The sequence below is a fragment of the Haplochromis burtoni genome, unplaced genomic scaffold, assembly GCF_018398535.1.
Source record: "Haplochromis burtoni strain Fernald_Lab_line unplaced genomic scaffold, NCSU_Asbu1 Contig_13, whole genome shotgun sequence".
Lineage (NCBI taxonomy): Eukaryota > Metazoa > Chordata > Actinopteri > Cichliformes > Cichlidae > Haplochromis > Haplochromis burtoni.
The window spans coordinates 2,433,252-2,443,995 of NW_024582374.1; the positions used below are offsets into that span (position 1 = coordinate 2,433,252).

General features: G+C 41.0%; 1 protein-coding gene across 2 annotated transcripts in view; it reads left to right on the forward strand.

The window, feature by feature from the left end:
• Positions 1–3,066: 3,066 nt before the first annotated feature.
• The window catches only part of tp63 (tumor protein p63), a 58,794-nt gene continuing 51,116 nt past the window's right edge, over positions 3,067–10,744 (forward strand). Inside the window, exons 1-2 of one of the 2 annotated variants that reach the window (XM_005919724.3) lie at positions 3,067–3,129; positions 3,232–3,362. The gene's annotated coding sequence lies outside the window, so the exon portion shown is untranslated. Of the gene's footprint in view, positions 3,130–3,201; positions 3,363–10,744 lie in introns of those variants that run through there. The other variant, XM_005919723.3, reaches the window with a different exon arrangement.

Consider the following 10,744-nt stretch of genomic DNA (forward strand, 5'->3'; position numbering starts at 1 on the left):
AAGATGGGCCTTGTATCACCCGTAGGTAAAAATGAAACCTTTCACATGCTCCAACTTGTTCTGATCAGCCACCTATCCCACAGGGTGATATGAGCCGTGAAAGTTTTCCCAGAATGCACCTTTTTGAAGTTTTCTCCAGTGAATTCTCAGGAAACAGATCAAATATCCAGTGTACCAACACTTTTTTCCCCTTCATTTTAGACATTAAATAGGAATTGCTGCAATTTATTCACAATCTCTCTCTCGTTCCATATATAATATATACATGCAGTCAGTACTGTGGCCTCCAAGTTGGGCGAGTGTTGCTCTAGCAGATCCCAGGAATAACATCCGAGATGCAGTCATAGGAACAGCAAAGATACTGTGCACTTTTTAAAAACTAGTTCTTATATGGATTGACTCAAATCTAAATGTTCCTTGGTAATTATGGGACATTTTCTTCAGAAAGAATTTTTTTAATGTCGCTGGTGCTGACAGATTAACTGGTTATACTCAATATACAGAAATGGAATGGGATTTGAGTGTCAAAGAAATTCTTGGCTGGACACAATAATTTTTAATAATGTGTTTAACATTCTTGTTTACTCACTATGGAAAACTGGATATTGGTTATTATATATATATATTTTTTTCAGATTTACCTCTTAGATGACTTCTATAATGACTCTGACTGTCAGCTGTTCTTATATTTTTTCCATTGTCCAGTAATTGTAACACATGCTAGCACAATGCTCTTAATTTTTAAGCTTGTCTTTAAAGCTTCCAAGGGTTTTTGTCCTTACTGACATGCCTGCTGATTCTACAGTTTTGATAATGAGTCTTCCACATCACATGCTGCTCCTGCATGAACCCAACCTTCTATGCGCATATTGCATAACTATAGCCAAGGAACTTTAAATACTAAAAGCCTCTACTCTCTGGATATCTGCTTTTATAGTGAGTGGTCATAAGATGTAGAACAAAAATACAGATTTCACATGGAAAGACATTTTTCTTCTGCAATCTTTGAACATGTTATGAATTCTTCTTCATTTATTTTTTTTTTGTAGGTTCGGATTGTCGTGAAATAATTTTCTGATGCCACAACACAAGGGAGATACTTTATTGCAGATTAGCAGTGGCCGGCAACGGCCACTGCTAATCTGTCATGTTTCTTACATATGTGAGTTTCTGTTGCAGTATTACAGCAGTACAAAAGTTGCAGGTGGCTTTTGGGTCTGATAAATGAAACCAACATGGAAATACTGTAGACTTGTGTGCATTGGACCTGCCAGCAGGGGGCGACACTCCAAATGTCTCGTATGTACTTGACCTCTGACCTCAGTAAACACTGTCCTGATGAGTTAGTGATCAGAGAAGAAATTTCTGGTTGTCTTAAATGTTTCCCTTATATTTTGCATGTTTTAACTCACCTCCAATTTCATTTTGTGAGGCATCTTGTGCGAAGGTGTATAAGGGCCAATTTTCATTTGAATAATTACTGGGGTTTTTGTTTTTGTTTGTTTTGGGGGTTTTTTTTACGACAAAAACAAAGTTAAAGTAGTATTTTGATTTTTATCTCAAAATCCTTTATCAAAAAATTAATTAATAAAAAAATCCTTTTATATTTCTTTTGTCAATGTGACATTGTATTGATGTCGTAAAGCATACGACATTAACACGCTTTATTATTATTCATGTAGGACCATCTTTTGAGCGCCCCCTGTTGCAACTCTGGTTGAACTGCAGCCCGTTTCTGTGCGGTTGGATAAACAGGAAGTGGAATGGCTCTCCCGGATCTTGGGAACGCCTGATGCTCTAACCGGAAGCTGCAGGATATCATGTTCGTTGAGCGCAGAGGAAACAGCAGGTGTGTCTGCAGGCTTTTGGAGATGGTAGGTATTTGTTTAGGAAAGAATCATGCTGGTTCCAGTTTTCAACACACAAGTGTGAGGCTAGAGTCAGCTAAATTATTTTCTTTAATTTTTTAAAGGGTGGAAACAGAAATGTGGTAAAACACTTTCCAGTTTGCGGCTGAGTTAAAGTGGCTCCCGGTGTTGTGCCAAAACAACAGGTGTTGTGCCAAAAAGTGATTGTCTGCCAAAAACTGATTTCCGGTATTTGCCAAAAACTGATTGCTCGTATTTAAACTGCTATAAGTAACTTGTTGGGCTATAATATGTGAAACATATGTCAAATGCATCCCTTATGGATGACATAAAGTCATCTTGAGCCACAAACAACATTCGTGTAACAAGGTAGAAGCCGCAATCAGTTTTTGGCAGTGACTTTTATATAACCTTTATTTATGCAGTTAAAAAAATCTCATTAACATTAAAAATGTCTTTTGTAAGAGTAAGTTGGCCAAGAGGACAGCAGAAATGGCAGCAAATATTACAATATTTCTGTAAAAATATTTTAAGTGGGGATAAAGGACCGGATTGGTTATAATGTAAGTACAATAGCAGAGAGTTGTAAAGATACTTGAAAAACAGATATTGTTTTAATTCTCTATATAACCCCTTTGTAAACCCTGTTCACCGAAGTCTATTTACGAACATACGTAAAGATATTACACATAAAAAATACACAGAAACATTGGAAATCAGTTTTTGGCAGACAATCACTTTTTGGCACAACACCGGCTTCTGCTTTCTTTGAAAGTATCAAATGTGAGAGTTTCATCCGTCTTCTTATACAGTTTTGCCTGAAAAACAACTCATATATTTAAGCATTTATTTTTAAACGAAATAGTGATATTTTTGTCATGTCATCGCGTGGGGTTGTTTGAGAAGAGAAAAAAAGAAAAGAAACTGTGATATCTGATTTCTGATTTGACTTTAAAGCTGACTGGAGAAATGTGGGCTGAGGCTTGATGAAATGAGTCAACACAACACAGAAGCTGATGAGATATTTGTCAGACAGTCCTGTGTAAATTATGTCCAGATGATGGAAAGAATAATTTGAAACATAAATGCTGATTGTTAGCTTGTCATTATTACTTAATTCAGCCTCGCCACAGTGTACTGATATGATTTATGTTTCAAAATGTCAAGTGAAAGTGTGCTGACTGAGCTCTATTTCCAGTCTGTACTTGCAGCTTGTGCAATACATGAAAATCACCACACTGGCTGTTGTTCACTGGCTGAGGTGGGTTGATGAGGACTGCATTCCCTTCCATATTTCGCATGTCAGACAGGGTATGAGAGAGAGTCTGTGTTGCCGTGTCAGTCATCCCACCTCTTGTTTTAGGATGCCCCCATTAGACGCAGGGCAGACGGTCAGCGGTGGTGGGACTAAGCACCGATGACAAGCTCCTGGAAAGGCTGCAGTTGAGGAGAATGAGCAGAGCCTGCACAGGGACCGGCCCGAGCCTCAGACATGTACGCACACACACACACACACACACACTGAACCCACATTCGTATTTAAGTCCTCATACACATGCATGTCATAGCTGTCTGCAATCTGACGCTCACTATAATATTTTATTGCTGCAATGGAAAACAAAACATTGTGTTTGATTTATGTTGTCTGAGTTATTATTTACATTAGTTTATCGTTAGCTTTAATTAATGTTGAATTCCATTCATTTTTGCTTTTAACGATCACCTGCTCGCCAACATGGGCAAACAGCCACCTGCTGCCTTGTGCATACTGTACATGCTGTACATAGAGACGATGGATGTCACGATCCCTAATGCATATTTGTTGATACGTGATAGTAAGTTTTATTTTCACGTTGCCTTTTGTGTACTGTTAGCTATTTGGAAGTCCAATTATGTGCTGTGGGCATCAGTAAAGTTATCAGTGATCACATCTGAGGCCTCTCATGTGAGTTTATGTTTTACAGTTTTAAATGCCTCCACATTTTTTGATGTAAAAAAAAAAAAAAAAAAAAAAAAAAAAAAAAAAAAAAAAAAAAAAAAAAAAAAAAAAAAAAAAAAATGTATGTTCAAAGTGCTTCAATGCCACCAACCCTTAGTTTACTTTCTAGTGGACCTGTGAAAGCGTCCAACAATAGCAGATACACGTCAAGCAGATAACCATACTGTACAGCTAACTGAAGAGTGGGAACCATTATTTATAAGATTAATTCAAATATTAACCTATCAGGCACCATATTATGACCACCTGCCTAATATTGTGTTGGTCCCTCTTTTACTGCCTAAACAGCCATTGAGGCATGGACTCTACTCCTCCCCTCAAGGTGTGCTGTGGTATCTGCACCAAGATGTTAGCAACAGAGCCTTTAAGTCCTGTAAGCCGCGAGGTGGGGCATCTATGGATTGGATTGGCTTTGTTTGCACATCCCACAGATGCTCGTTTGGATTGAGATTTGGGGAATTTGGGGGCCAAGTCAACACCTCAAACTCGCTGATGTGCTCGTCAAACCAGTTGTTGGTCTGCAACAATCTCAAAGCCACCTTCTTCCATTGCTCTTTGGTCTAGTTTTCATGCTCATGTAGGGCTGGGCGATATGACCCAAAATTCATATCTCGATATTTTTTAGCTGGATGGCGATATAAGATATATATCTCGATATTTTTTTAAAGCCATAAGTTAAGAACAAAAAGAGAGTTCTTAGTCACACTGTGTCCCAGATGTCACACAGGCATTTTTATTTACATACAGCATAGATTTACATGAAGAAATTACTCAAAAATAAATTATCAGCATTTATTAAATAATCATGCTCCATAAATAAAAGAAAACAATGTTGTTTTTGTGCATAACAAAAAGCTCATAATTGTGCAGTCAAAATGTAAACTAACAGACGCTGAGCATAATAACAAAGACAGATTTCACAGCTGCTCTGTTCCCAACTTCTACTGCGTGACTGACAGCCTTGAGTTTGAAATCCTCTTTGTAACCATGTCTCTGAACAGGTGCCATTTATGGCCCTTATACACACACAATACGGTAATATTACGTTGAAGCACAGTACGTATCACTCCACGAGGCTCCAGACTACGGTAGCCGTAATTCTCCAACAATCCATCAAGCGGTGCAGCTCCGTAGCTTACCAAAGTCGTACTAAAACATTTTTTGACAGATTGCTGAGCGCCGTGTCCACATAAAATCGGTTCGCGGCCATCAAGCACAACCAGAATTCATACATAAGGCGCGCTGTCAACTTTTGAGAAAATGAAAGGATTTTAGGCTGTGCAGCCCCTGTGGGCTGCATGTCGTTAGCGTGGTTAGCTCGTTAGCGCGGTTAGCTCGCTAACACGTTGACGCCGTCCAGCCCCACATCTCGCTAACGGAGATTTGCCGTGTCCATCTTGTCGCTGCCTGCAGGTGAAGCTATGGGGGAGGAGGGGGAGTTGTGTTCAGTGAAGGAGAGGCGAGGCCGAGTAACGTTGCGTAGAGACAAAAGTGGACGAAAGAGAGGCAAACTTGTGGCTCCACAAGTATAATTATAACGTAACATAGACTATATCGATATAAAGGATATTGTCACATCTTATATCTCGTATGAAAATATATCGATATTTTTTAAAAACTCGATATATCGCCCAGCGCTATGCTCATGTGTCCATTGTTGCTTCTTTCAGTGGTTGACCGAGGTCAGCATGGTCTGGCCTGCTTCTCTACGGCCCCATACGCAACAAACTGCAATGCGCCGTGTATTCTGACAACTTTCTGTCAGAATACACAGCGTGAACTGTTTTTGGTAATTTAAGCTACAGTAGCACATCTGATGGATCGGACCACAAAGGTCAGCCTTCGCTCCCACATTCATCAGTGAGCCTCGGCCGCCTTTTACCTGTCGCGGATCCGCCACTGTTTCTTCTTTGGACCGCTCTTGATAGATACTGACACCTGTAGACCGAGAACATCCCACAAGAGCTGCAGTTGTGGAGATGCTGTGAACCAGTTGTCTAGCCATCACAATTTGGCACTTATCAAATCCTCATGCTTGCCCATTTTTCCTGCTTCGAACACATCAACTTCGAGGACAAAATGTTCACTTCCTACCTAATATTATCCTACCCACTAACAGGTGGCATAAAGAAGAGATAATCAGTGTTATTCACTTCACCTGTCAGTGGTTGTTATGTGATTCATGATTAGTGTAAATAGAGTTGATCTTTGTGGATGAAATAGTGTGAGAGACTAATTAGGATACTTTGCTAGCCTGATGTTGGACACAATTGTCAACTTGCCGATCTTCAAATCCATGTTTAGTCTGAACATGGAAATCACTGATTTCTCTTTGGGCATCAGTTTGTTTTTCCCCTGGTCAGTCGGGTGCTTGTGTCAAAGTCCATCCAGATGTTTGGCTTTGCTGACCTTTAAATGCTCCATTTCGCGGACATGTACTAAGATCCTTTTTAAATGGAGAGCTACACTGAGTTTTCCTTTAGGTGTGGGAGAATTAATGCGTGTTCAGGGTTGCAGAAAAGCAACAGTCATTGTTGGTTTACACTGAGCTTAACACTTTACAGCAGCTTCTTAACCACAGTGAACCCACCCATTCTACTGATACAGGTTGTTTTTTTTTTTCTTTTCATTTTGGCTGGTAGTAGTGGATCGATCGATCTATCTACAGTGGGGCAAAAAAGTATTTAGTCAGCCACCGATTGTGCAAGTTCCCCCACCTAAAATGATGACAGAGGTCAGTAATTTGCACCAGAGGTACACTTCAACTGTGAGAGACAGAATGTGGAAAAAAAAAATCCATGAATCCACATGGTAGGATTTGTAAAGAATTTATTCGTAAATCAGGGTGGAAAATAAGTATTTGGTCAATAACAAAAATACAACTCAATACTTTGTAACATAACCTTTGTTGGCAATAACAGAGGTCAAACGTTTACTATAGGTCTTTACCAGGTTTGCACACACAGTAGCTGGTATTTTGGCCCATTCCTCCATGCAGATCTTCTCGAGAGCAGTGATGTTTTGGGGCTGTCGCCGAGCAACACGGACTTTCAACTCCCGCCACAGATTTTCTATGGGGTTGAGGTCTGGAGACTGGCTAGGCCACTCCAGGACTTTCAAATGCTTCTTACGGAGCCACTCCTTTGTTGCCCGGGCGGTGTGTTTTGGATCATTGTCATGTTGGAAGACCCAGCCTCGTTTCATCTTCAAAGTTCTCACTGATGGAAGGAGGTTTTGGCTCAAAATCTCACGATACATGGCCCCATTCATTCTGTCCTTAACACGGATCAGTCGTCCTGTCCCCTTGGCAGAAAAACAGCCCCATAGCATGATGTTTCCACCCCCATGCTTCACAGTAGGTATGGTGTTCTTGGGATGCAACTCAGTATTCTTCTTCCTCCAAACACGACGAGTTGAGTTTATACCAAAAAGTTCTACTTTGGTTTCATCTGACCACATGACATTCTCCCAATCCTCTGCTGTATCATCCATGTGCTCTCTGGCAAACTTCAGACGGGCCTGGACATGCACTGGCTTCAGCAGCGGAACACGTCTGGCACTGCGGGATTTGATTCCCTGCCGTTGTAGTGTGTTACTGATGGTGACCTTTGTTACTTTGGTCCCAGCTCTCTGCAGGTCATTCACCAGGTCCCCCCGTGTGGTTCTGGGATCTTTGCTCACCGTTCTCATGATCATTTTGACCCCACGGGATGAGATCTTGCGTGGAGCCCCAGATCGAGGGAGATTATCAGTGGTCTTGTATGTCTTCCATTTTCTGATGATTGCTCCCACAGTTGATTTTTTCACACCAAGCTGCTTGCCTATTGTAGATTCACTCTTCCCAGTCTGGTGCAGGTCTACAATACTTTTCCTGGTGTCCTTCGAAAGCTCTTTGGTCTTGGCCATGGCGGAGTTTGGAGTCTGACTGTTTGAGGCTGTGGACAGGTGTCTTTTATACAGATGATGAGTTCAAACAGGTGCCATTCATACAGGTAACGAGTGGGGGACAGAAAAGCTTCTTACAGAAGACGTTACAGGTCTGTGAGAGCCAGAGATTTTCCTTGTTTGAGGTGACCAAATACTTATTTTCCACCCTGATTTACGAATAAATTCTTTACAAATCCTACCATGTGAATTCATGGATTTTTTTTCACATTCTGTCTCTCACAGTTGAAGTGTACCTCTGGTGCAAATTACTGACCTCTGTCATCATTTTAAGTGGGGGAACTTGCACAATCGGTGGCTGACTAAATACTTTTTTGCCCCACTGTATCTATTGATCTATCGATCGATCGATCAATATAGCGCTTCCCTATACACGCCGAACTCCCGCAGGCACAAAGAAATAACGGAGGCTATCACTTATCACCTGACCAAAGATATGGCTTCCATCAACACTGTGCAAAACGAGGGATTTAGGAAAATGATCAACACCCTAGACAAACGCTACACAGTGCCGTCCCGCAACTATTTTTCTATTGTTGCACTACCTGCTCTATACACGCAGTGTCGAGCAACGGTGGAGACAGAATTTCAAGCAGTACAACATTTTGCGGCAACGACAAAATGTGAGATGTTTGTTGTTTTTATGTTTATTTATTGTTTTTATGTTCAGTCTCAACTGTTACGAAGTTGATGTGCAGTTAATAAGTGCAATAAATATTTATACCGGAAAAGAAAATCGTGAGAGAATCGTGATCTCTATTCTAAGCCAAAAAATCGTGATTCTCATTTTATGCAAAATCGTGCAGCCCTAATAGATAGATAGATAGATAGATAGATAGATAGATGGAGAGAGAGAGAGATCATCTTTATTTGGCCAAGTTTGTACACACAAACAAGGAATTTCACTCCAACCTACTTTTCTCTCTGCATGCAAAGAAAATAAATGCTTTTTCAATAGACAAGTTAGTATATAATTAATAATGATAACTGCATACACCTTATCTAAACTAACTAAAACACTAGAGTAAGTATAACAAAAACTGCTTTTTGCTCTGCATCTATAAATGTTTGTGTATGTGTTTACATTTATTTCACATTCATTTATATTTTATTTTATGTTGTGGTTATTGTGATGATTAATGTTTTCTAGTATTTCCATTTCACTTCATACTCCTATGTCATATCAGTGTGAAGTTGTGTATTTTATTCCCAAAGATGAACTTTGTCAAAGTAAATGTTTGGGCTGTATAATTTGGTGGTGCACTGTTATAATATAAGATGCATATAAAGTAATTAAATTGGCCATATCCTTCTCAACTATGACCCTGATGTAATGCTATAGTTGTACTTTATCTCCTCTTCCAGTTGTGGCGTGTTTTAAGGATTTTTAAAGCACTTTCAGGCGTTTTTCAGTTAGGCTTAAAGAAATAAAAAAACCCTCAGAAATACAAAACTGTTCAGCGCATCAGTGTGAAAACACACCTCACATGACCCATGTGTCAAAATAGTGTTATTATCCTCTAAGAATGTTAACCGCACTGGTCTGAGCCAGTGGCTGTTTCTGCCCCGTGGGCCTGTTTCCTCACCAAGTGGAGCAGTTTACGAGTGAGGTTAAGATGTCAGTCTCAGCCCTCCTTTATCTGTCCCCCAGCCTGACCTCCGGCACAGGAGGGAAGAATGCGAAGGCTTGACCCTAAGTGAGCACTCCGCCTCTCTCTCCCTCCTCCCTGACGCACCTCCACCCAAGCAGCAGGAGCAGCAGCCTGTGGGCTCCTCGTGTCAGCCACTGTGTCCCCAGCAACCTCCTCGCGGTTTGCAAATATGCCCTCGATATGGCTGGCATGTCGTACGCACATGTCCCAGCGGTGGGAGATAAATTTGAGAGCAAGGAGATGTCAGGCTGGCGACAGCTGTGGGCTACAATTTCACCAGATGTCTGCCGTTGCTAACCTTCAGCAGACATGAACTGGCCGCCCCCTGCACGCACTTTACATGCACAGTAAATATTTTCTCAACACGAAGCTCAAAGAAAGCGCAAACCAGAATTTGTTTGTCACAGCTCGCATAGCCAGAGCCTTCTGGGCCATGATTTATAAGACGCGCAGGCACGTACTGATGAAATGCAGCCGGTGTTTGATTTGAAGAGAATCACAGCTGGAGCTGTGACGGGAGTCTCGGTATGGATCTGTGCTCACCGGATCACATTTGGGATGAAATTCCTGCTGGAGGGGAGTTTTATTGTCCACTCTTCAAAAACCTGCTGGTGGCACTGTGATGCTGGATGAAAAGCTCAAATCTTTAGCTTAAGTAAAAGCTTGAATTCCTATTGCATATGTTAAACTCATACACAGTGAACACAGACAATTTAGTGTCATAACAGACCAACAGCCAGTTATAAATAACATCAGAATGTAAACACATCACATCTCAGAGAAATGTGCAGTTAAGAATTTGATTTCCTGCTAAATCTGAAGTTCAATCTGTGTCTCCCTGTGGTCAAAATGAGCCTCAGCACCACCCAGTCCTTGTCAATGAAGTCATTTTCATGTGTTCAAGCATCATAAACAGCTGAAGGAGCATGCAGCGCTAGCAGTAGATGTGGACAGATGTGGCTAACAGCTGCCTCCATAGTTCAGGTTGCACATCTTGATGCTTGCAGCAGAATCCTTACTGCTTACGCTATTTTGCTCTGTTTTACAAAGCCTAAAACTGAGCAGTAGCTTTGGTTTGCTTAGTCTTAACCTACTAATTTCCTCACTAGCACTCGTGAATCCTGAAGGCCAACGCTGCCAAAGTGGCGATTAGGCTTCAAAAATGTTTGTATGCCTGTTTGCCTACACGCAAAAATGCTTTTTAAACACATTAACCATTTCAAGAATTCAGGAAGCACCTGCTGCTGTTAAAACTGTGCGTCAGCTGTGTTTTCAACATC